Source organism: Phacochoerus africanus, chromosome 9, assembly GCF_016906955.1.
Source record: "Phacochoerus africanus isolate WHEZ1 chromosome 9, ROS_Pafr_v1, whole genome shotgun sequence".
Classification (NCBI taxonomy): Eukaryota; Metazoa; Chordata; class Mammalia; order Artiodactyla; family Suidae; genus Phacochoerus; species Phacochoerus africanus.
The window spans coordinates 31,367,405-31,374,127 of record NC_062552.1 but is presented as its reverse complement, the minus strand read 5'-3'; positions in this window follow the sequence as shown (position 1 = coordinate 31,374,127).

Genomic DNA, 6,723 nt, shown 5'->3' with positions numbered 1-6,723 from the left:
GCCTGCCTGTGGAGGGTACGTTCCAAGACCCCCAGTGGGTCCCTGAAATCACGGTAGCACTGGGCCTCTTGAGACTGTTTTTTTTCCTATACATACATACCTAATATATAAAGTTTATACATTAGGCACAGGAAGAGAGAACAAAAACTAATAATAAACTAGAACAATGGTCACAACATACAGCAAGAACAGTTACGTGATGTGTTCTCTGTCCTTCTCAAAATCTCTTATAATACAAATTTAATGCCTTTTCCATGTTAGTAAGCACTGTGGCCAGACCTTTTGCAGCTTAGAGGTGCAACAGCAAACTAGCATGCATTTCTTTATCCTTCATAATTTCACGGAGAGAGGACTTGTAACACCATAGTTACAGCAGCCTCAGCTTCCAATTTTTTTTCTTTTCTTATTCAGTTAGAAGTGTCACCTTTTCACTTATGCAAGGCACCTTAGGGCTTCTCTTTGGCACATCTGAACTGCTAGCATCACTGCTCTTGCACTTTGGGGCCATTATTAAGTAAAATAAAGGTGACCTAAAGATGGGCCCTGTAACACCATGATAGTTGACCCGATAACACAGCCGGCCACTAAGTGACAAGCTGTGGGAAAGGGTGACCAAAGGGAGGATTTACCACCTGGATGGAGGGGGCTGAAGGGTGAGAGAGTTCATCGCACTACTCAAAACAGTGTGCAATTTATTTATTTATTTATTTTTTGTCTTTTTGCCATTTCTTGGGCCGCTCCCACGGCATATGGAAGTTCCCAGGCTAGGGGATGAATCAGAGCTGGAGCCACCGGCCTATGCCAGAGCCACAGCAACGTGGGATCTGAGCTGCGTCTGCAACCTTCACCACAGCTCACAGCAACGCTGGATCCTTAACCCACTGAGCAAGGGCAGGGATCGAACCTGCAACCTCATGGTTCCTAGTCGGATTCGTTAACCACTGCGCCACGACGGGAACTCCATGGTGTGCAATTTAAAATGTATGAATTGTGGTGTTCCCGCTGTGGCTCAGTAGAACTGAATCCGACTACGAACTATGAGGTTGCAGCTTCGATCCCTGGCCTCGCTTCAGTGGGTTAAGGATCTGGCGTTGTCGTGAGCTGTGGTGTAGGTTGCAGACACAGCTCAGATCCTGTGTTGCTGTGGCTGTAGTGTAGGCTGGCAGCAGTAGCTCCGATTCGCCCCCTAGACTGGGAACCTCCATATGCCGTGGGTGTGGCCCTAAAAAGCAAATAAAATAAAATAAAATAAAATAAAACTTACAAATCGTTTGTTTCTGGAATTTTCCACTTAATATTTTTGGACCTCAGTTGCCTAAAGGCAACTGAAACCAAGGTAAGCAAAACCACAGGTAAGAGGGGACTACTGGGTGCTAATTGTCTCAGAGAACAGCTCTTCGTGATTGTTTGAGCTGTAAGCAGACACAGCCATTTTTTCATGGAGCACCAATTTTATTTGAAAAAAAAAACAAAACAACAACTAGAGACAAACTACAGTTGTTCAGCCTTGGAAATTTGGCATAACACGTTCTTGAAAATGAATGAAGGGAACGTGTCACTTCAAGGAAAACAACACGGTATTTCTTGCCAATGATAAACTTTGAATTCTCAAGCAAAAATTTGGATTTTGGACAACTTTTATCTCCTACTATGAGCTTCCCGACACTTAAAGACTTTTATCTCCAAATGAGCAAAGCATGCTATTATAAAATCATTCATGGATAAAAGATCCATTCAAAGTGCAAGAGGGACCAATGGATTTTTTTTTTTTTTTGTCTTTTTAGGACCACACCCTCAGCACATGGAAGTTCCCAGGCTAGGGGTGGAATTGGAGCTGCAGCTGCCAGCCTACACCACAGCCGCAGCCACATCAGATCCTAGACCCACTGAGCAAGGCCAGGGATCGAACCCGAGTCCTCGTGGATATTAGTCATGTTTGTTACAGCTGAGTCACGACTGAAAATCTGGATCAATGGATTTTATTGTAACAAAATTCAGCAATAGAAAAGTTCCAGAATCTACCACACATGAGGGTTTGGTGTAATATTGAGAAGAATGCCCACAACAATGGAAAAGGTTCCTAGAATTCTCCTGTTCTGCCCCATCCCTGGGAGAGGTCAAACTTTCTTTCTCTACTTCAACCAAAACAACACACTGCAAGAGACTGAAGGTGGAAGCAGGTGGGCGACTTAGTGTATCATCTCCTAAGTCAGAAATTTAGAGAGTTTACAAAAATGTAAAGCACAGGAGATTAGCATGTGCTGAGTTTATGGGGAAAACCCACGTACTGGAATCAAGGTCAGGATGGCAACTGGGCACAGGGTGGGCACAGGGCTCTGATGGGGACTGATGTGGTCCCTTACAGAACTGCCTTCTTCTCTGGGGCCTCCATGCCAAGGCCTCCTAAACTGCTTGAACCCCCCCCCCTCCCCGCACCACCTTCTCTCTGATTGGGGCGCCTGGTCCAGTTTCACCGTAAAACCACAGGTCCCAAAGCCAACCAACCAGCCCAACAAGTTTCTCTTCGTGGTTCAACAACCGTGCAGTTACTGGCCACCCAAACCGGAAAGAGCACCCCCTTTCTCTAGGTCCCCCACACTCATTGTTGTGCTTCTGCCTAGGGCAGCCAGCTCTGGTCCCGACTCTGCCTCTGCCCTGCCCCAGGGCCCAGGCCATCTCTCTGCCTCTAGCCTCCCTCCATCCCACCCCAGGGCCAGATCTGCCCAGAAAACACATCTGTTTGCTCAAGCGTCTTCCTGACATCCTGAGCCCCCACAACCTGGCACAGTTCCCTCTTCTGGCCTCTTATCCCGTTCCATATCCTCATCCTCCATATCTGCAGCCACCCGAGGGACACAGGCTCACACCCAAGCACATGCCCACACACACATACCTGCACACACATACCCTGCTCTGCTCTGGCCTGGGTAGACTGCTCACCACCCCCATTCTGGGAACACCTCTTAGGACTTCGTAGCTTTACCCACTGCCAGAATGCCCTTCCTGTTCAAGTCCTAGTTCAGGCAGTGTGGTTGCAAATGCTAAAAAGAAACAACAGGCCCCAAGTGGAGTCACTTATGCTAAGCCCCATCAAGACTTAATAACTAACCTGATTGCAGTTTCAGCCTCTCCTAGGAGTGGCATTGAAGCCAATTAGTCTGGAATTTCTTGATCAACACTAGTGAGGCAATCTGCTTGATAAGATGCCCCCCTTGCCTTCCCCCAAAGGAGGGAGATCTTGCCTTTGCACAGGGCACCAGCCCCCTCCCACCTGCCCCCTCCCACCAGCCCTAAGCCACCCCTTCACTCATCCTCAGTACCTAGCGATGTGCAAGTGCTGAGTTTCCAGCCCTGCTGGCTCCACCTGGCCCTGTTACTGAGGATGCTAAAGCCCATAGGCCTTGGCCATGGTCAGCTACCCTGCCCGTGGGGGGCTTGGCCAGGACCCCCTAGCCCCCGGCAGAGTGCTGCTAGCCACCTGTTCCTCTGTCCCTCCCTGCCCAGGGCTTGCTGGTAGCTGGGCCTCTGCCACAGGAGCGTGGCCCCTCTCCCCTCTTCCCAGCCAGTTCAGGGCAGGATCCAGTAAATAACATGCTGCCCATCGATCGGAGGTCGCTCAGGCCAGGACAGATCGATGGTCACAGACAGCTGGGCTGGCGGGTAATGAAGTGCCAGTGCCTCGGCAGGGGTGCGGCTGGCCCTGGGCTTTAATCCCCTCACCTCCCTGACAAGGCTCCAGGGGCGATGACAGGACAGAAGATAGATGAGGGTGTGAGGCCGGTTGGGGGGGGCGATGGGGTAGGGGGTGGAGTTGGTGCAGCTCCCTGGGGACACCGATCCTCTTTGCACCCCTGGGCCGCCTCCCTCCTTCATCCCCCTCCTCAGCCCCACAAAGTGTGTTCCATACCATGTGCCTGCAGGCATGGGAGTGAGGCTGTCCACACCTCTAAAACGAGGGTGCCCTGAAGGCAGGGAGGGGCACAGGAGACCTAGTGGGTGCAGCTCAGTGTCATCATGTTCCGTCTTCATGGCAGTCCGGCTTGGTAAACACTATTCGTGCTCCTCCTACAAATAAGGAAGCAGCCTCAGAGAGGAAGAGACGTTTCACAGGTAGAGCTGCTTGGGAGTTCCCGCTGCAGAAATGAATCTGACTAGTATCCATGAGGATGTGGGTTCAATCCCTGCCCTTGATCAGTGGGTTAGGGATCTGGCATTGCTGTGGCTGTGGCGTCGGTCGGCAGCTGTAGCTCCAACTCACCCCTAGCCTGGGAAATTCCATATGCTGCACATACGGCCCTAAAAAGAAAATAAATAAATACATAGCTAAACAGAGATGCTCCATCATGGATGGGACCAGGGAGCCTCATGATGTGGTGAGTTCTCCATCACTTTAGGCATGCAAGCAGAGGCTGACGGACCAGCTGCTGGGAGGCTATGGAGGAATTTGTGCACGAGGGGGACTTTGGACTACGCGGCGCCGGGGTCCTTCCCAACTCTGAGCCTGTATGACTCTTTGGGAAACAAGGGATGAACCAGATTTGGGAGGCAGGGCCCTGGCTCCTGAGGAGCGACCACTAAGTGAGATGGGGTTTTCGAGCTGTGTGTACAGATCCCTGGGTGCTCTGGAGGCAAGGGTCCACAAACGTTTGGCTCAAGTTCATTTTCAATATCATTTTTTAAAAGCAGTCGTTTGTTTTCTTTTTTCTTTGTTTTCTTTTTTTTTGGGGGGGGAGCTGCACCCCAGGCATATGGAATTTCCAAGGCTAGAGAGTAAATTGCAGCTGCAGCTGCTGGCCTTCGCTGCAGCCACAGCTACACCAGATCTGAGCCATGTCTGCGACCTACACCACAACTCAGGGCAATACTGGACCCTTAACCCACCGAGCAGGGCCAGGGATCAAACCTGTATCCTCATGGATACTAGTTGGGTTCTTAACCCACTGAACCACAATGGGAAATCCTCAATACCATTTTCATGATAAGACAGTATTTAAAAACAAGTATAGGCTGGCAATTACATCATGCAGCTTTTAACCTATTTGAAAGCACCAGGAAGGCGGCTCTGAGTGGACCTGGGATGAAAGATTCTCCTGCATCTGTATTTAACTGAAGAGTATTGCAAGGGGCAATAATAAAGGGGAAAAACTCTTTTAACTTGCAATTACTTACCTGTATGAATAAGTAATAAGGTACAAGAGGCGAAATGTGGAAACAGGTTGGAGGCTGAGGACAGAATTCTTCACTGATAATCCCTTATTTTTATCTTATATTCAGCAAAACAGCCTTGTTCCCATCTTATCTAATCTTACTGTAATTGTTCTCTGTTATTACAATAAGAATCTGGCATCCATGTGAGCATAGCGAGTGCATCTGTACTAACAAAATATGACTTTCATCTGTTTTGCACACGGTGGTTCTACTTAGATTTCATTTGAGAAAAGATCCCTGCTGTGAAAATGCTGAAATGTCACCACAGACAGGGACCAGGCTGCCACCGTTTCTGAACAAGTTGGGGTGAGAGGGGTGGGATCGGGTTTATCACACCCGCTTCTCCTTACACAAAGGCCACAGCCTGTGAGGGTGAGGCTGGCCCTTGGCTCCAGGTGACAGCACCCGTGGTGGACACCTGATTGCAAGCCCCAATGTCACAGCTTCTGACCCACGCCGGTGGGGGGGGCAAGAATAAAGGGGGGCCTTGGGGGCTTTCTTGAAGGGGCAGGGCGGTAGGGAGGCTAGGGTAGAGGAAGTGGTGGCGAAGGAAGCCCTGTCATCCAGAGAGAAGGCCATGTGCAGCTTTGTGACCTGGGGGTGGCGGAAGCAGAAGCCACAGGTCAGAGGAACGCACATGAAGACGGCGAGGGCTGCAGCTGGGTCAGAGGTGGGCGGGAGCTGGTCCCCGCCTGGATGGGGAGCGCAGCCGATCCTGCTCTGTGGTCTGATGAGGAGGCCCAGAGGCTGCAGCACCCCGGGGTCCTGAACTGCCCTCCCTTCCAGAATTCCCTCTGGGGCCTGCCAGGCCACAAAGATGCCTGCTGGCCTCACCTCTACACAGTGTCTGCCCCCCCCACCAACTCTCTGACCTGTACACAGAAAGAGCCCATCTGGGCCAACCCACAAGACCTAAGACCCACCCCCTCCAACCAGCCCCCAGGAATGGCCCTGACTGAATAAAGGTCTGGGGGTCAAAATGCCAGCTTCATCTTGTATTCCCTTAGCAACCCTGGTCTTAGGTCTGCCTGTCCAACCCTCAAGCACGGTCCTACCTCAGGGCCTTTGCACTTACAGTGTCCTTCATCTGGAAGTTCCTTCCTGTGAAACTTTGCACGGTAGGCTGCTTCTAGCCTCAGGCCCAGCTCAGGTGTCAAGGCCCAGACGGCCTCCCTGACCCCCACCCAGACCCCCTCCCCACCCATTCCATCACTTGCATGATTCCTTCACAGGAACGTCATATAATCTACAGTTTGTTTCCTTACTTGGTTCATTGAGCTTTTTGTTTCTCTGTGCTAGACAGTCAGCTCCACAGGTCAGGGACCTGGCCTGTTCACTTCTGTGTCCCCAGCCCTAGTGCCATGCCTGGCACACAGCAGGTGCTCAACAAATGTTGGTAGAGTCAAGGAGCTCAGAGCTTTGGAGCCATGTATGCTTTTCAGGGATATTTCCTGAGAAATGGGTGACTTTATTTTATTTTAATTTTGTCTTGCTTTTTAGGGCTTCACCCATGGC